Below are 20774 nucleotides of genomic sequence, written 5' to 3' on the forward strand. Positions count from 1 at the left end.
GCCAAGGTGGGCAGATCACAGGGTCAGGAGTTCGAGACTGGCCTGACCAACATGGTGAAATCCTGCCTCTACTAAAAATACAAAATACAAAAAATTAGCCACTCATGATGGTGAGCGCCTGTAATCCCAGCTACTCAGGAGGCTGAAGCAGGAGAATTGCTTGAACCCGGGAGGCGGAGGTTGCAGTGAGCTGAGATCGCACCACTGCACTCCAGCCTGGGCAACAGAGCGAGACTCTGTCTAAAACAAACAAACAAAAAAGATAGTGCCTCATAGACCTTTTCCAACAGACAAGAGGCCTCCTGAAGATCTTAAAGGCATACCTAGCAGACCTTCTCCATTAAACAGAGCTTAGAAAAATCTTAGAGTTATCCCACAGCAGCTCCAGGAATTCCTTTCCCACCCACGTTCAAGGGAAATTAGAATCCACCTCTCAATTGGAGGAGTTATCAAGGTCAACTCTAGAAAAGCATGTGGGATAGAATATATTGTTGTATTCATCTATGGAAAAAAGTCTGTCATATTCCACTTTCTGGCCACAGTAACTCACATTCTTCTCATATGCAAAATACACTTCCCTCTCTGAAGAACCCCGCCCCAAGTCATTACAGCATCAGCTCAAAGTCCAAGATCTTATTGTCTAACTCAAACTGATGTACGGATGTGGCGCTCCATTGTAGTTTCTTGGATACACTTCTTAAGTATAGTTTCTCTTTCCTTCTTTATTTTTTCAGACAGAGTCTTGGTCTGTCACCCAGTCTAGAGTATGATGGCACAATCAATGCTCACTGCAGCCACCACCTCCAGGATTCAAGCAATCGATCCTCCCACCTCAGGCCCCTGAATAGCTGGACCACAGACACACACCATCACATCTGGCTAATTTTGTAATAAAGATTTAATAAAGAAGGACACAAAAAGCTCAAATCACAAATAAAAAACCTGGTAAAATGTACTTCATCAAAATTTAAAACCTCTGCTCCTCAAAAGACACCAACAGAAAAAAGAAAATCAAGTCACAATCTGGCCGGTCATGGTGGCTCACGCCTGTAATCCCAGCACTTTGGGAGGCCAAGGCAGGCAGATCACGAGGTCAGAAGATTGAGACCCTCCTGGCTAACACAGTGAAACCCTGTCTCTACTAAAAAAAAAAAAATACAAAATATTAGCTGGGCGTGGTGGCACGTGCCTGTAGTCCCAGCTACTCATGAGGATGAGGCAGGAGAAACGCTTGAACCCGGGAGGCAGAGGTTGCAGTGAGCCGAGATCGTGCCACTGCACTCCAGCCTGGGTGACAGAGTGAGACTCCGTCTCAAAAAAAAAAAAAAGACTTATATATCTAGAAACTTGTATGTATTAAGTATACATTATTTATTATATATTTAAAATGTGGTGTATTTATATTTTAGAGACAGAATTTTGTTCTGTCATGAGAGTTGAAGTGCAGTGGCACAATCGTGGCAGCCTGAAACTCCCAGGTTCAAGTGATCCTCCTGCTCAAGTAGTTCTCCTGAGTAGCTGGGACTACAGGCAAGCACTACCACATCTAGCTAATTTTAAAATTTTTTGTAGAGACAGGGTCTCACTATGTTGCCCAGGCTGATCTTGAACTCCTAGCCTCAAGTAATCCTCCCGCCTCAGCCTCCCAAAGCTCTGGCCTAGAGTCACCACACCTGGCTTAGAATATATTTTTAAAGCTCTTACAATTCAGTAAGACTATACAGAATCCAATAAAAAGGGGCAAATAAGGAGAAACATACTTTACAAAAAGAGATATACAAATAGCCAATGAACATGTGAAAAGATGCTCAATATCATTAGAAAAATGCAAATTTAAAATATGAGATGACATTTGACACTCACTAGAATGACTAAAACTAATAAGACTGACCATACCAAGTGCTAACAAAGATGTGGGGCACTTGGAACTCTCATACACTGCTGGCAGGAGTAGAGTGGTATAATCATTTTGGGAAACACTTTGGCAGTTTCTTATCAAGTTAAACACATCTATTATATAACCCAGCGATTCACTTCTTGGAATTTTATCTAAGAGAAACAAAAACATATCTATAATTTTGAAAAAAAACAGCAAACCATCTCTAGATGAATGTTCAGAGCAGCTTTATTCATAAGAGTCAAATGTCCATCAACAGGTGAATAGGTAAACAAGTTTTAGTACACTGACACAATTGGAATACTACTCAACAATAAAAAGGAACAAACTATGGACACGTGCAACAACACAGATGAATCTCACAGACATTACGCTGAGCAAAAGAGGCCATACACAGAAGAATATGTATTGTATAATTTCATTTTTATCAAATTCTAGAATAGGCAAAGCTAATGTATAATGACAGAAATCAGTTCATTGGTTGCCTGGAAAATTAAAGTTCCCAGAAAGAGGAATTTCTGGGACAATGGCTATTTTCTTTTCTTTCTTTTTTTTTTTGAGACAGAGTCTCACTCTGTCACTCAGGCTGGAGTGCAGTGGCACGATCCCCACTCACTGCAACCTCTGCCTCCTGGGTTCAAGCAATTTTCCTGCCTCAGCCTCCAAAGTAGCTGGGATTATAGGTGCCTATCACCAAGCCTGGCTAATTTTTATTTTTAGTACAGATGGGGTTTCACCACATTGGCCAGGTTGGTCTCAAACTCCTGACCTCAGATGATCTATCCACCTCAGCCTCCCAAAGTTCAGGGATTACAGGCATGAGCCATCACACCCAGCCAACAGTGGATATTTTCTTTACCTTGATTATGGTGGTGATTACCTGGATGTATACAACCAATAGTCACGTACATGTGAAATATGTGAGTTTTATTGTATTTAAATTATACAATAATACTGATTTTTAAAAAAAGCTTATGATATTGCTGAAGTTATGCTTAGGAGGAAATACACAGCCTTAAATGAACATGTTTAAAAAGAATAAAAGGTAAAAAGTCAATGATATCAATTTTCTTCTCAAGAAATTAGAGATACCAGAAGTTGGAAAGGTAGGGGAGAGAGGATGAAGAGAGACTGATTAATGGGTATAAATATACAGTATAATAGAAGAAATAAGACCTAGTCTTTGACAGATCAGTAGGATGAGTATATAATACTCTACTGTATATTTCAAAATAGTTAGAAGGGAATAATTTAAATGTTTCTAGCATAAAGAAAAGACAAATATTGAAGGTTATGGATATCCCAATTACACTGATTTGAACTAGAAACATATGAATGTACAAAATTATCACATGTGCCCCTCAAATAGGTACATCTATTATCCATCAATTTAAAAAAAACTTTTTTTGAAAAAGAGAGAAAGAACTAGAAATTAAACCCCAGAAAAGTAGTAGGAAGAAAACAAAAAGCAGATTAATAAAATAGAGAAATGAAAAATAATGTTAAGAACAAAAACACTGTAATATTCTTTATAAACCAGACATAAGTTTAAAAAAAGAACAAAACCACAACCAAGTTGATTGTTTTGAAAAGACAAGTACAAATGCTGCCTCCTCAGAAGACTCCTGACCACTCTAGCTGAAATAGGCCCTTCCTCCCTACTGCTGGGGCTCACTCCTTTATTGTCCACATGGTTCTTACCAACATCTTATCAATTTTAGTAATTTGATCAAAAACTTGTCATCTGTCTTCCCTTCTAGAATGCAGCTCCTTGAGGGCAGGGATTATGTCCATCTCATTCACCATTGTATCATTATGCCTGACAAAAATGCCTGTCACATAACAAGCATTAAATAATTAATTTTAAATGAGCTTTTAAAATTTTTTAAATTTTAAAAATTTTGCCACTCGAGTAAAATATGGTATGAATAAAAACTCCACTGACGTATATCAGATCTTATTCAATATGTTTATTTATCATCCACAATCACATGTTAATATTCTCTGTGGACCACACTTTCCCTAATTCTTCATGTGATACAAAGCCAATATATTTGCCAAGAGGCCTAAATAAATTAAAAACTTGGCCGGGTGCAGTGGCTCATGCCTATAATTCCAGTACTTTGGGAGACCAAGGCGGATGGATCACCTGAGGTCAGGAGTTCAAGATCAGCCTGGCCAACATGGTGAAACCCCATCTCTACTAAAAATACAAAAAATTAGCCAGTCATGGTCATGGGCACATGTAATCCCAGCTACTTGGGAGGCTGAGGCAGGAGAATTGCTTGAACCCAGGAGGTGCAATAAGCCAATAAGCCAAGATCAAGCCATTGCACTCCAGCCTGGGCAATAAGAGCAAAACTCCATCACAAAAAAATAAAATAAAATAGAATAAAATAAAATAAAAAACTAATTAAAAACTCATGCAAACCAAAATGTAATTCACCTTTGAAATACTCATTAAGCCAGCTTTAGAAAAAAAAAAAAAAAAAAAATTCCTCATCATAGTTACACCCTGGGACAAAAAAAAAAAAAAAAATCATTATAGCATTAATACTAAAGGCAGCAGGGGATTCTAAATAAATCTTTAAAAATGGGATTAGGGGCCAGGCGCTAGTGGCTCCCGCCTGTAATCCCAGAACTTTGGAAGGCCAAGAGAGGAAGACTGCTTGAGCCCGGTAGTTCAAGACCAGCCCAGACAACATAATGATACCTTGTCTCTACTAAAATTTTAAAAATTAGCCCAATATGGTGGCACATGCCTATATTCCCAGCCACTAGAAGGCCAAGATGGGAGGCTCACTTAAGCCAAGGAGTTCAAGGTTGCAGTGAGTTATAATTGCACCACTGCACTCCAACTTGGGCAACAGAGCAAGATCTTGTCTAAAAAAAAGAGATCTGAGAGCAAGGGGACCAAGATCATTCTGACTGCTCAAGAAATAACCTAAGCCAGGTGTGGTGGCTCATGTTTGTAATCCCAGCACTTTGGGAGGTTGAGGCAGAAGGATCGCTTGAGTTCAGGAGTTTGAGAACAGGCTGAGGAACAGAGCAAAAGCCCATATCTACAAAAAATATAAAAAATTAGCCAGGCATGGTGGCACATGCCTGTAGTCCTAGCTACTTGAGAGGTTGACATGAGAGGATTGCTGGAGGCCAAGACATCTAGGTTACAGGGAACTAAGATCATTCCACTGCCCTCCAGCTTGGGCAACAGAGTAAAACTCTTTTTCTAGAGAGAGAGAGAAAAAAAGAAAAAAAAAATGAAGAAATGAAATGGCCAGCCTTTCCACTCAGCTCTCACAAGGGATGGGAACAACTACAGACCATTTTTAAAAGATAGCAAGGCTACATGGGGTTTCTCAACCTTAGCACTACTAACATTTGGGATTAGATAACGCTGTGGTAGGAGAAGCTATCTTGTGTGCTGTAGGACGTTTAGCAGCATCCCTGACCTCTATCCACTAGATTCCAGTAGCAGCATCCCGATTGTAACAACCAAAAATATCTCCAGACACTGTCAAATGTCCCCTTCAGGGCCAAATCACTCCCCCAGTTGTGAATCACTGCTGTAGTAGAATTAAGGCTAAAACAGTAGTAACGAAACAATCATTCTTAAACACAACTACATGCCTTTTTTTTTTTTTTTTAGACAGAGTCTCACTCTATCGCCCAGGTTGGAGTACAGTGGCCCACTGTACTCCAGCTCACTGCAACCTCTCGTTCTCAGCTCACTGCAACCTCTGCCTCCCAGGTTCAAGCAATTCTCCTGCCTCAGCGTCCAGTAGCTAGGACTACAGGTGCGCGTTACCACGCCCAGCTAATTTTTGTATTTCTACTAGAGACGGGGTTTCGCCATGTTGGCCAGGCTGGTCTCGAACTCCCGATCTCATGATCTGCCCGCCTCGGCCTCCCATAGTGCTGGGATTATAGGCGTGAGCCACCACGCCCGGCCTACATGCCTTTTTAACCATCTTAAATTCTATCCCTGTACTGAAGACAGAATTAATTTTGACTCTGGTTAGCATCATGATGATTTTTGGCCACCACTGCAACCATAGGCAAGAATTACCATGTTCTCAGCAAACCAGCTACAAAGTGGGAACGTCTCAGCTAGAAGTAAAAGAAGAAAGACTAAGTGTGATAATGTGAAGGGTTCTAGTTTAATTTCTGAATAACACAGAGTTGTGAAAACATATAAAGTATATGCCTGGGGCCAGGCATGATGGCTCACGCCTGTAATCCCAGCACTTTGGGAGGCCGAGGTGGGCGGATCACGGGGTCAGAAGATGGAGACCATCCTGGCTAACACGGTGAAACCCCATCTCTACTAAAAATATTTCAAAATTAGCCAGGCGTGGTGGCGGGCACCTGTAGTCCCAGCTACTCGGGAGGCTGAGGCAGGAGAATGGCGTGGCGTGAACCTGGAAGGGAGGGCTTGCAGTGAGCCGAGATCGTGCCACTGCACTCCAGTCTGGGCAACAGAGCGAGACTCGTCTCAAAAATAATAATAATAATAATAATAATAAATAAAATAAAGTACATGCCCGGTTCTACTAAAATCTTATAGACAGAGTAGTATCAAGAAAAATTTCAAAAAGTCCAAAATTTTAAAATCCAAATTAAAACTGAAGACACTGATGAAAATCATATTCCAATCTTTAAAGTATGCCTCTCCTATGTCCTCTTACTTTTTCACTCATGAAATAAATCACTATGAAACAAGGAAAAAGACTGCTTAAACTGACTACAATAAAATTAGTTTTTTGTTTTTTTTTTTTTTACAACAAAGACCATCATGAACTAAGTTAAAAGATAAGCCACAGACTAGCTATTACTAACAATATAAGTAACAAAGGATTAGTATATCTAGAATACAAAAAGAACACTTAAAAATATGTAAAACACTGTTATCTCACATATCCAAAGCTAACATCACTGCTTCAGAAATTTGAGCTGATTCTTTTTTTTTTTTTTGGTTTGGTTTGGTTTTGAGACAGAGTCTTGCTCTGTCACCCAGGCTGGAGTGCAGTGGTGCAATCTCGGCTCACCACAACCTCCGCCTTCTGGGTTCAAGTGATTCTCCTGCTCAGCTTCCCAAGTAGCTGGGATTACAAGTGTCCACCATACCCGGCTAATTTTTGTTTTTTTAGTAGAGATGGGGTTTCACCATGTTGGCCAGGCTGGTCTTAAACTTCTGACCTCAGGTGATCCACCTGCCTCGGCCTCCAGAAGTGCTGGGATTACAGGCGTGAGCCACTGCACCCGGCCTTGAGCTGATTTTTAAAAGTACTCCCCCACTTTCTCCAATCACTCAACTTCATTATTCCATCAGCTATGAGAAAAGATCCACTAATTTTATCTGTCTTTAACCAAAGTCCTTATGCCAAACATAAATGCTGAATCACATATTTAGTTTGATTTCCCTCATTCCTTCCATCTCCCAGAATTCCAGAAGCAATCTTATACGTAGCCATCCCCACACATTAAGGATGGGAAACTCTACTGCCCAGGGATCAGAGAATATAGAGAGAGCTAGGTCCTACCTGAAAGTGGCTGCAGCTCATTCAAGAGTGCTGTATAAAAGGAGAGAAGGTAGGCTGGGCACAGTGGCTCACATCTGTAATCCCAGCTCTTTGGGAGCCCGAGGCGGGTGGATCACTAGGTCAGGAGTTCATGACCAGCCTGGCCAAGATGGTCAAACTCGTCTTTACTAAAAATATAAAAATTAGCCGGGCATGGTGGCAGGCACCTGTAATCCCAGCTACTCGGGAGGCGGAGGCAGAGAATTGCTTAAACCTGGAGGCCGAGGTTGTAGTGAACCAAGATTGGGCTACCGCACTCCAGCCTGGGCAACAGAGCAGGACTCTGACTCAATTAAATTTAAAAAAAAAAAAAAAAAAAAAAGAGGAGAGGGGGGGGGGGGGGGGGGGGGGGGGGGGGGGGGGAGGGGAAGGGAGGGGAGGGAAGACACAGCAAAGACTGCAATGTCCTTGACAAGGATGAAAGAGGCCCTCAGCCTGACAATATACATACAGTTAAGGCACAGCCACCTACTTTGAAGCATCGAACCATAGCTTTTATAACTAAAAGAATATAATTGGATTGTTTGCAACATAAACAGTAAATGCTTGAGGGGATGGATACCCTATCTTCCATAATGTGATTATTACACATTGTATGCATGTATCAAAACATCTCATGTACTCCATAAATATATACACCTACTACGTACTTACAAAAATTTAAAAACAAAAAAAGGCAACAGGCAATCCTTGGTCCCTGTTACCCATCTGAACCCTTCCTTCCAGGCACTGCCAAAGGATTCAAGTGACAATAGGTTGACCACTTAAGAGCTCCTCTTACAATTTTACCTCCAAGGGTCTCTCATCTCTCTAAGGAAAAAAAAAAATCTGTTAAAGGAATGGGCTAGGTATCTGAATAGGAGAACAGAGGTGATAAAATATTTTCTTTTCCTTTTTTTTTTTTTTTTCCTAAGACAGAGTTTTGTTCTGTCGCCCAGGCTGGAGTGCAGTGGCGCAACCTTGGCTCACTGCAAACTCCACTTCCCAGGTTCACACTATTCTCCTGCCTCAGCCTCCCGAGTGGCTGGGACTGCAGGCGCCTGCCACCATGCCCAGCTAAGTTTTTATATTTTAGTAGAGACGGGATTTCACCGTGTTAGCCAGGATGGTCTCGATCTCCTGACCTCGTGATCCGCCCAACTCGGCCTCCCAAAGTGCTGGGATTACAGGCGTGAGCCACCAAGCCCAGCCCCAAAGATTCATTCTTTAATAATGAATGAGATACAGGTAATAATAATGAGAACAAATCTGTAGCCTCGGGGGATTGTGATCCTTCCCTAAGGGCTCAGCCAGGTAACACCTCATGTTATGGTGCAGAATCACACCCATTCTCCCTCCCCAAAATCCAATTATTTTATTTATTTATTTATTCATTCATTCATTCATTCATTCATTCATTCATTTAGAGATGGAGTCTCGCCTCGCTCTGTCGCCCAGGCTAGAGTGCAGTGGCTCACTGCAAGCTCCACCTCCCAGGTTCATGCCATTCTCCTGCCTCAGCCTCCAGAGTAGCTGGGACTACAGGTGCCTGCTGCCACACCCGGCTAATTTTTTTTACCCCAAATCCATTTTAAATGGTGACAGAGATATGGAATAGTATACAAATTTTTCCATAACACAAAAACTCCTCTAAGGCCCCATGTAGAGGTGGCCACATCAAGCGAGAAGAAACTAGGAGAGGAAACTACTGTCCCTTTTAAGAAGCAATGGGCAAAAAGGAACAATAGCTCATTCTGCTTATTTTATTTGAGAGGATTTAGGCATACAAACTAAAGTGATAATCCTCCCAAATTTTTTGCTATTATGTCTGTTACCTTAAGAGAGAAGACGACAATAAAATTGATCCTATGAACAAACAAAAGCATGCTAGTAACCTGCGGGGTGTGGGGGTGGAAGCAACAGAACTCAGTTTACTATTCCATTCTACTGGTGAACACTTTGAAGGACTGAGACTACAAACCACACACAAATACAAATGCCCAAAAGGATTCAGTAGTTGAGGAAAAAAGGACTGAACGAAGACTGGGGTTTCACAAGCAGAGCATCAGATGTCACAGCAAACACCATGCTGGGAAAGCACAAGAGGCAAGAAAGAAATAAGAAACCTTTACAAAATCACAAATTAAAGAATATTGCTATAGCCCATAATTTCCTCCACAAAACGCACTTAAGTATAACTGAAAATTTTACATGATCCCTTCAGAACCTTAATGATGATAAGAATTGCTGATTCGGGAGTAGAGAACAGAGTAGGTTGAAGAGCATATGCTGTGGAGGGCAGGGCCAAGTTACCAGTTCCCACACCCCAGCCTAAGAGAAAGCATAAGGCAAGCATCATTTAAAGCCATGCCTTGGCAAAATAATAAACTAATGCATGTAATGAGCCTTCTGAACTATCTCATTAGTTGAAACCCTAAATCTTAACACTGTGAATGCAAAAAGCTGGAGAGTAAACTCTGGTCAGAGAAGGCAGGTAAAGCCTTTTCTGACTGGCCATTTAAAAAATAAAACAGGCTGGGCGCAGTGGCTCACACCTGTAATCCCAGCACTTTGGGAGGGCAAAGCAGGTAGATCACTTGAGACCAGCCTAGCCAACATGGTGAAACCCCATCTCTACTAAAAATACAAATATTAGCCGGGCGTGGTGGTGCTACTCAGAAGGCTGAGGCAGGAGAATCTCCTGAACCTGGGAGGTGGAGGTTGCAGTGAGCTGAGATCATGCCACTGTACTCCAGCCTGTGCAACGAAGCTACATTCTGTCTCAAAATAATAATAATAAATAAAACAACAGGCTAGGCGCGGTGGCTCATGCCTGTAATCCCAGCACTTTGGAAGGCCAAGGTGGGGTGATTACCTGAGGTCAGCAGTTTGAGACCAGCCTGGCCAACGTGATGAAACCCTGTTTCCACTAAAAATACAAAAATTAGCCAGGTGTGTGGCAGGCGCCTGTAACACCATCTACTTGGGAGAGTGAGGCTGGAGAATAGCGTGAACCCGGGAAGTGGAGGCTGCAGCGAGCCGAGATTGCACCACTGCACTCCAGACCGAGGGACACAGCAAGACTCTGTCTCAAAATACATACATACATACATACATACATACATACATTTAAAAAAATAAACTTTTTCCATAGGGTGATAGAAAATTCAAAGAAAATATGTATTTATCTGGGACCATGGTGTAACATTGCTTCCTGATGGGTGAAAAGAAAGGAACAATGAAAAGAAGAAAAGAAAAAGAACAAAGAAAAGAAGAACACAATACAAAGTCTCTAATGCTAGAAGGGCATTTTTAGAGCAGTGGCTCTCTCAAGATCCTACACTCCACAACGTCACCATCAAGGAAAAGAAAATCTCATCCTTGCCTTTTCTCACGTCCATCATGGATTCTGTACCTAAAGAGTATACCTAAGTATCTCAGGCTACTCCTCTCTGTACCATTGCTACTACCTGGTCTGGATTCCTACACCAACCTCCACATAGTCTCCCTGCCTAACTTGCTTCCTCTCCAACCCACAATGCAGGGAGTGTGAGCTTTCTGAATTTGACCATGTGAGTCTTCACCCACCCAGGATCTTTTAAGACACTACACCTATCCCTTTTGCGCTTAGGATAAAAATCTAAAATGTTTAAGGGTTCTTTTGATTGCTCACCTCTTGCCTTCTCTCTGACCACCTAATACCTCCCTCCAACCACCTCCACCCACACAGCTTCTGCTCAATGGTCTTCAGCCTCAAAATCACAGTGCTCTCACAGGTCTCTGGGCCTTTGCTGATGCTGTCTCCTTCTTTCCCCACCTCTTAATCCAACAGTTATGAATGACTTAATTTTAATTCATGTTCTCAGGTTTCAGTTTAATGGTTATTCCTCCAGAAAGCCTTCTCTAGGTTCCTTTCACTTTATTACAGTGTGCCCAACATTGCCATACTGCAGTGCCTATCAGCAAAGCTGCAGAGAGAAAGGCAATGGCTGCTGCTGTCTCTAATTATAATTACTGTTTGAGAAACTACATTCAAAACTAGATGTATTTAAAATACACAAAATTCAGGCCAGGCGCAGTGACCCATGCCTGTAATCCCAGAACTTGGGAGGCCGAGGCGGGTGGGTCACTTGAGGTCAGGAGTTCGAGACCAGCCCAGTCAACATGGTGAAATCCTGTCTCTTATAAAACTACAAAATTAGCCAGGTGTGGTGATGGGCACCTGTAATCCCAGCTACGCAGGAGGCTGAGGCAGGAGAATCGCTGAAAGCTGGGAGGTGGAGGCTGCACTGAGCCAAGGTCACGCCAGTGCATTCCAACCTGGGCAACAAGAGTGAAACTCTGTCTCAAAAACAAAACAAAACAAACAAACAAACAAACAAAAACCCCTCAAATTCAAGCAAATACATCCTGTTTCTGTAATCTTAATTGTATCAAAAGCCACTGGAAGGCCAGGTGCAGTGGCTCACACCTCTAATCTCAGTACTTTGGGAGGCTGAGGTGAGTGGATCACTTGAGGTCAGCAGTTTCAGACCAGCCTGGCCAACATGGTGAAATCCCATCTCTACTAAAAATACAAAATTAGCTGGGCATGGTGGTGGGGGCCTGTAATCTCAGCTACTCGGGAGGTTGAGGCAGGAGAATCACTTGAACCCAGGAGGCGGAGGTTGCAGTGAGCAGAGATCGCGCCACTGCACTGCAGCCTGGGAGATAGATCAAGACACAGTCTCAAAAAAAAAAAAAAAAAAAAAAAATAGCCAGGTACGGTGGTACACACCTGTAATCCCAGCTACTTGGGAGGCTTAGGCAGGAAGAATCACTTGAACCTGGGAGGCGGAGATTGCAGTGGACCGAGATCACACCACTGTCGCCTGGGCGACAGAGTGAGACTCCATCTCAAAAAAAAAGAAAAGAAAAAGAAAAAAGAAGACCACTGGAAGACTTCAGAAGATAACAATTCAAAGAAGAGTTAACCAATTTCCCTTCAGGAGGGTTGGCAGAACAAACTATTGCCTACAGCCCCAGTCCCAAGTCTGTGGTGAGCCCTTCTAGAGAGGAATTCCATTGTATTCCCACTCATGTCCAAGGCCATCCAACAACTACTCCAGTCACTCCTGCAGGAGCACTGGGTCCAGTCCATCAGCAATGCTTATTATCCTTCTTCAGCTATTTAGTCACAACATAAACTAATTCAGTCATCAAACAACCCTATTAAGGAGATCATGCTCTAATTGTTCCCATTTCACAGATGAGGATATTTACCGCACAAAGCCCTAAGGGGTAAAGATAAGATTTGATTCCAAGTGGTTGATTTGTCTACAAGGTCCATGCTCTAACTCACCACACTGCACTACCTCCCCTCTACTCCCATTTCCCTGAAAGCTATGTGGGAACAAAATAGAGAGTTCAGATCCACACATGTACTATACCTTGGTTTACAACAAAGGGTACAACAAAAATGCAATGCAGAGCGCTGGATCAATTAGATAATCATACTGGGGCAAAGGGGGATGAACCTCGACCCCTATCTCACATCACACAAAAATCAATTCCAGATGGATTACAAACCTAAACGATGGATTCCAAAATCAAACTCCTATCTGGTCCCCGTCTGTACCTCCCCAACAATCTTCCCAAGCTCAGAAAATGGCATCTTCCAGTTTATCAGTCCAAGTACCATGGAATTCATCCTTAGTTTCTCTCATACAATCTATATCCATTTGACTAACAAATCCAATTAGCTCTATCTTCAAAACATATCCAGAATCCAACTACTTTCACCACCTCCACCAAGCTATCATCACCTCCTGCTTAGATTTCTGCAGTATCTTCCTAGCTGGTCTCCCTGCTTGATCCCTTATCCCCCATACAGGCAATTACCTCCACATCAGCCAGAATGATCTTTTAAAAGTCAGATTGTGTCACTCCTCTGCTCAAACTCCAACAGCTCTTGCTATTCCACTTGTCTACAATATTTTTTCCCTAGACAACCACCTGAGTAGCCCACTTACTTCCCTCAGATGCAGTGGCTGAGATCTGTAATCTCATCACTTGGAAGGCTGAGGTGGGAGTACTATTCAAGGCCAGGAATTCAAGTTTAGCCTGGGCAATGGAGCAAGACCCCACCTCTACCCCCAAAATTATTTATTTATTCATTCATTCATCCATTTATTTTTCAGGCAGCCTTCCAAGCCACAGTAGGCTTGGAGACTCCCATTTACTTACTTACTTACTTATTTATTTATTTATTTATTTATTTATTTATTTAGAGGCAGAGTCTCATTCTGTCACCCAAGTTTATTTATTTATTTAGAGGCAGAGTCTCATTCTGTCACCCAAGCTGGAGTGCAACAGCACAATCTTGGCTTATTGCAATCTCCGCTCCCAGGTTCAAGCAGTTCTCCTGCCTCAGCCTCCCGAGTAGCTGGGGTTACAGGTACCTACCACCACGTTCAGCTAATTTTTGTATTTTTTAGTAGAGACAGGGTTTCACCTTGGCCAGGCTGGTCTCAAACTCCCAACTTCAAGTGATCTACCTGCCTCAGCCTCCCAAAGTGCTGGGATTACAGGCATGAGCCATTGTATCCAGCTTTTTTATTTATTTTTTGAAACAAAGTCTCACTCTGTCACCCAGGCTGGAGTGCAGTGGCACAAAGTTGACTCACTACAGCCTCAACCTCTGGCTCAAGTGATCCTCCCACCTCAGCCTCCTAAGCAACTAGGACTACAAGTGCTTGACACCATGCCTGGCTTCTTTTTTTCTTTTTTTTTTTTTTGTGGTAGTAATGAGGTCTCACTCTGTTGCCTAGGCTAGTCTCAAACTCCTGATCTCAAGTGATCCTCCCGCCTCAGTGTCCCAAAGTGCTTGGATTACAGGCATAAGCCACTAATCTCAGCCTCTCTACAAAAAGTTTTTTAAAAATTAGCTGGAGTGGTGGTATGCCTGTAGTCCTAGCTACTTGGAGGCTAAGGCAGGTGGATCCTTTCAGCCCAGCAGTTCAAGGCTACAGTGAGCTGTCTTTAAAAAAGAAGCACCACCCCAGACTTTACCTACTCTCCCTTTCTTCATAACACTTATACCTTCTGATATATTGTTTATATACTTGTTTACCATCTATCTCTCCTTACTAAAATGAAAATCCCATGAGGAGAGGCATTTTTGTTCCCCATTCCCAATGCCCATGACAATGCCTGGCAAAGAACAGGTGCTCAATAATTATTATTGAATGACTGGATGAATGTATCTCTTTCCCTTGCTGCTCTCACACACTGTTATTGCTTTCCTAATGCCCACTGGTCTCTTTGATGCTCATGGGGCTACACAGCTTTTCAAGTAACTTTCACTCCAAGCTGACTCTTAACTACCAGGTACATACCTAACAAGAAATTAATTTCAACTAACGCTTTTGACAAAGTCTATTCTGATAGTCCTATAGATCATATGGTGATCTGTGGGCTGGTGAGTAGTCACATAGATTCAGAGACAGATGAAAAACCTTATTCACTGAATGATAATGGTTCAGCTAAAAGGAGATCTCTAGCAAAGTGCCACTAAGTTCTATTCTCAGTTTTAATCTATTCCATTTTTTCCCCATAATGTGGATAGTCAGCAGTGTGGCAGAATCCATTATCTAAGCAAAATGAAAGCACATGCCCCACAAAGACTTGTACCTGAATGTTCATAGTGGTCTTATTTGTAACTGAAAACAAAAACAAAAACAAAAAAGCAACGTCTTGGGCCAAAAAAAAAAAAAGAAAGAAAACGAAGCTGAGTGCAGTGGCGCAAGTGTGTAATCCCAGCATTTTGGGATGTGAAGGAAGGAAGATCACTTGAGTCAGGAGTTCAAGACCAGCCTGGCCAACATAGTGAAACCCCATCTCTATTAAAAATACAAAAACTTAGCTGGGCATGATGGCAGGCGGCTACAATCCCGGCTACTCAGGAGGTTGAGGCAGAGGTTGCAGTAAGCCAAGATCACACCACCACTGCACTCCAGCCTGGGCAACAGAGCAAGACTCTTTCTCAAAAAAAAAAAAAAAATGGATAAACAAATTGGGATTGGGATATATATCCATAAAGTGAAATACTACTCAGTAATGAAAGGGAATGAGCTATTCAAACATACAAGAATGAATCTCTGGCCAGGCGTGGTGGCAAATGCCTGTAATCCTAGCACTTTGGGAGGCAGAGGTGGGCGGATCACAAGGTCACAAGTTTGAGACCAGTCTGACCAACATGGTGAAACCCCGTCTCTACTAAAAATACAAAAATTAGCAGGGCGTGGTGGCGCATGCCTGTAATCCCAGCTACTCAGGAGGCTGAGGCAGGAAAATTGCTTAAACCCCTGAGGCAGAGGTTGTAGTGAGCCAAGATCATGCTACTGCACTCCAGCCTAGGGAACATAGCGAGACTCCCTCTCAAAAAAAAAAAAAAAGCCGGACACAGTGGCTCATGCCTGTAATCCCAGCACTCTGGGAGGCTGAGGCGGGTGGATCACGAGGTCAGGAGTTCAAGACCAGCATGGCCAAAATGGTGAAACCTCATCTCTACTAAAAATACAAAAAAATTAGCTGGGCATGGTGATTAGTTAGTTAGGAAATATATTTATTTTAAAAATCATGTGTTCATAACAATACTCTTAATTTCAGTTCTCCTATTCCATCTCTGTATCTCTTCTGTCCCCCAGTGAGAACCTTGTTTCTAACAGCATCAATACATTTACTTATTTGCCCAGTCCTACTCAAAATAGGTGGGTTTTGTTTTTCTTTTTGTTTTTTTGAGATGGAGTCTTGCTCTGTCACTGAGGCTGGAGTACAGTGGTGTGATCTCGGCTCACGGCAACCTCTGCCTCCTGGGTTCAAGCGATTCTCCTGTCTCAGCCTCCTGAACTGCTGGAATTACAGGTGCATGCCACCACACCTGGCTAATTTTTGTATTTTTAGCAGAGACGGGGTTTCACGATATTGGTCAGGCTTGTCTCTGATTCCTGATCTCATGTGATCTACGCGCCTTGGCCTCCCAAAGTACTGAGATTACAGTCGTGAGCTGCCGCGCCCAGCCTCAAAATAGTTTCAAATAGTTTCATTACAAACAATAAATCTAAGTTAAGATCAAGGTTTTACTTTATTTTTTTGAGACAGAGTGTCACTCTGTCACTAAGGCTGGAGTGCAGTGGCATGATCATAGCTCACTGCAGTCTTGACCTCCCAGACTCAATGAGTCTTCCTGTCTCAGCCTCCTGAGTAGCTTGGACTACAGCTGCACACCACCACGCCTGGCTAATTTTTAAATTTTTTGTAGCGATGGAGTCTCATTATTTTGTTCAGGCTGGTCTTGAACTCCTGGGCTCAAGGGATCCTCCTGCCTTGGACTCCCAAAGTGCTGGGATTATTGGTGTAAACCATTGTGGCCAGCAATAAGATTTTTATTTTTTTACAGTTTTTTTTCCCCATATAATATATTCCACTGAGTGGTATAGACAGAGTACTATATTAAAAGTTACTTGGGGCCAGGCACGGTGGCTCATGCCTGTAATCTCAGCACTTTGGGAGGCCAAGGCAGGCAGATCACAAGGTCAGGAGTTCAAGACCAGCCTGGCCAGCATGGTGAAACCCCATCTCTACTAAAAATATACTAAAAATACAAAAATGAGCCAGGCATGGTAGCAGGTGCCCGTAGTCAGTCCCAGCTACTTGGGAGGTTGAGGCAGGATAATCACTGGAACCCGGGAAGTGGAGGTTGCAGTGAGCCAAGATCACGTCACTGTACTACAGCCTGGGTGACAGTGAGGCTCCATCTGAAAAAAAAAAAAAAAAGTTACTTGGGGCGAGGCACAGTGGCTCATGCCTGTAATCCCATCACTTTGGGAGGCTGAGGCGGGTGGATCACTTGAGGCCAGGAGTTTCAGACTAGCCTGGTCAACATTGTGAAATCCCATCTCTACTATTTGATTGGTGCAAAAGTAATCGCGGTTTTTGTGGGGTTTTCTTGTAAAAAATACAAACACTAGCCGGGTGTGGTGGGGTACACCTACAATTTCAGCAATCTCAGCTACTCGGGAGGCTGAGGCAGGAGAATTGCTTGAACCTGGGGGAATGGAGGTTATAGTGAGCCAAGATTGCGTCACTGCATTCTAGCCTGGGTGACAGAGCATGAGACTCTGTCTCAAAAAAAAAAAAATAAAGATACTTGGATTTTTTTTTTCACATTTTTCCCACCTTTATTCAGGTTTGATTGTATACTATTTATATAAAACTAATAAAAATCAAGATAATGATCATGTGTCACCCTGAAAGTTTTTCTTATGCCCCTTTAAAGTCCTTCTCTCCTCTCTATGCCCCTAATCCTATCCCTAGAGAAGCACTAAGCTGCTTTCTGTCATTAAGGATTGGTTTGTATTTTCTAGACTCTTAATATAAATGAAATCACATGATGTATTCTCTCTCTCTTGCTCTCTCACTCTCTTTTGGAAAAACTCTAAAACCATGGTTTTCCTCTGCTCTCACACCACTACAACAACAATCACCACCACAGAAGACTTCTAGTGACCAAATGTGTGGGGATTTCTCCCCACCACCAAGCGACCAATTAATTCTGCAGTAGATATCAGCTAGGTGCCCTCCAAATCAATTCTAACACCATCTACCTGGAGATAATGTCAGATCCCACTATGTCAGATACTATCAGATCCATTTAAGTGTTCAGTCCCAAGACTGCCCCCTGACACACACCAGTTGATAGGCTTCCTGTTGGGGTTCCCATGAACCCCTCCTTGGGTTCAATTAATTTGCCGGAACCACTCACAGAACTCAGAGAAACACGTTTACTGGTGTTAAAAAGGATATTACAAAGGACACAGATGAGGAGATGGTAGGGTAAGGCATGGGGGAAGGGGTGCAGAGCTTCCATACCCTCCCTTTGTATGACACCCTCCAGAAACCTCTACATGTTCAGCTATCCATAAGCTCTCCAAACTCAGTCCTCTAGGGTTTTTTGTTTGTTGGAGAGTCTTGCTCTGTCATCCAGGCTATAGTGTAGTGGTGCAATCTTGGCTCACTGCAATCTCTGCCTCCTGGGTTCAAGCAATTCTCCTGCCTCAGTCTCCCGAATAGCTGGGATTACAGGTGTGCACCACCACGCCCAGCTAATATTTGTATTTTTTAGTAGAGATGGGGTTTCAACATGTTGACCAGGCTGGTCTCGAACTCCTGGCCTCAGGTGATTTTTCCTCCTCAGCCTCACAAAGTGATGGGATTACAGGCCTGAGTCACCACGCCCATCCCCTCTAAGGTTTTTATGGAAGCTTCACATCAGTATTACTTCCCCCAGCATATAAGTGGGACCCTCTCTGGAATGAGGGTCTTATGACCCATAATTAGAAAGTGGGGCTTGGAATTTTAGAGTCCTGCCTTGGGGCAGGTAAAAGGATGGCAAGAGTAGGTCAGAGAGATTCTGTTTCCTGAGATATCCCCCTGAGGCCTAACACATGCACTATTATAACAAAAGACTGCAACAAAGACTATGGGAGTTAGAAGCCAAGAACTGTGGAAGAAAACCAATATATATGGCTATATATATATATGTATGCACACACACACACACATATATAGCCCCTAATCCTATCCCTAGAGAAGCACTAAGCTGCTTTCTGTCATTAAGGATCGGTTTGTATTTTCTAGGCAATATATATGTATAGCCATATATATAATATGGCTATACATATATATATAGATATAAAATGGCTATTTTAGGCTGAATACCACATTCTTCCTTATTCTCTCTCTCACTCTCTTGCTCTTTTTCTTTCTCTCTCAGGAGTTCTGGCTTTCACTCAGCATAATTATTTTTATATTCATTCTTTTTTTTTTTTTTTTTTTTTTGAGACAAAGTTTCGCTCTGTAGCCCAGGCTGGAGTGCAGTGGCGTGATCTCGGCTCACCACAACCTCTGCCTCTCAGGTTGAAGCAATTCTCCTGCCTCAGCCTCCAGAGTAGCTGGAATTACAGGCGAGCACCACTGTGCTCTGTCACCCAGGCTGAAGTGCAATGGCACAATCTCGGCTCGCTGCAACCACTGCCTCACGAGTTCAAGTGATTCTCGTTCTTCAACCTCCCAAGTAGCTGGGACTACAGACACGGGCCACCACACCCAGCTAAGTTTTGTATTTTTAGTAGAGATGGTCAGGCTGGACCATGTTGGTCAGGCTGGACTCTTTTAACTCCTGACCTGAGGTGAACCACCCTCCTTGGCCTCCCAAGGTGCTGGAATTACAGGCATGAGCCACCGCGCTGGGCCAAAATATCTTACTTCATCTTAAAAAATGTATGTGAATTTTTATTTCTATGTCATAAATTTCATTATAAAAAAAGCATTTAAATTCTTTACCAGTTAAAGTACCAAACCTCATAACCTTGACACCACTTCACCAATCTTCCGGTAAAACTGATGTTCCAACAAGTTTGTCAAGTTCATCCTAAAGCTCCATAAACTCCCAGTTACCCCCAACCACAAATGAAGGACCTAAGTTTGGAAATAAAACCCTTTGGCAAGCAGTCATTCTTAGAATAACCAGTAAGTTACTTATGTCTGTAGTTTCTGGTCTGGGCTTTGATTTGTTTTACAATAAAATTCTTGACAAAAGCGCTACTCTTTTTTTTTTTTTTTTGAGATGAAGTCTTGCTCTTGTACCCCAGGCTGGAGTGCAATGGCGCGATCTCAGCTCACTGTAACCTCCGCCTCCCAGGTTCAAGCAATTCTCCTGCCTCAGCCTCCTGAGTAGCTGGAATTACAGGTGCCTGCCATCACGCCCGGCTAATTTTTATATTTTTAGTAGAGACGGGGTTTCACCATATTGGCCAGGCTGGTCTCGAACTCCTGACCTCAAGTGATCCGCCCACCTCGGCCTCCCAAAGTGCTAGGATTACAGGCATGAGCCACTGTGCCTGGCCGAGAAAAGCCCTACTCTTGTCTTAGCTGAATATGGCTATCCACAATGCAGGCCAAATAGTTTCGATGAGCAGTGTGTTCTCAGAAGAAAAGGATGGTGGTGGCTCATGATACCTTCTTGGAGAATCAAAGACCAAAGAAACCAGCACAGGTAATAAAGTAAAAGCAATGGAGGAAAAGAACTGGGACATCTGGCTTTTCCTTGCAAATATTCACATGAGAAAAACGGTAGCCTAAAAGAAATGCAAGTGGTACTGGGAAGGGGAATCTTATTATTAACTAAGATTTGACATATATCTGGAAAGTAGCTGAAATTCTGGAGTGAAACTAGGAACTGCATCCATAAGTCTGCATGAATAAGAAACACAAAG

At 42.7% G+C, this 20774-nt stretch overlaps 1 protein-coding gene and 1 pseudogene across 6 annotated transcripts in view; one reads left to right on the forward strand and one right to left on the reverse strand.

The window, feature by feature from the left end:
* RAD54L2 (RAD54 like 2) overlaps positions 1–20774 on the reverse strand; it is a 131330-nt gene that overhangs the window by 46042 nt on the left and 64514 nt on the right. The window lies entirely within an intron of this gene.
* LOC111528811 lies at positions 7879–7977 on the forward strand (annotated as a pseudogene).

This window comes from Piliocolobus tephrosceles, chromosome 2 (genome assembly GCF_002776525.5).
Source record: "Piliocolobus tephrosceles isolate RC106 chromosome 2, ASM277652v3, whole genome shotgun sequence".
NCBI classification, from domain to species: Eukaryota; Metazoa; Chordata; class Mammalia; order Primates; family Cercopithecidae; genus Piliocolobus; species Piliocolobus tephrosceles.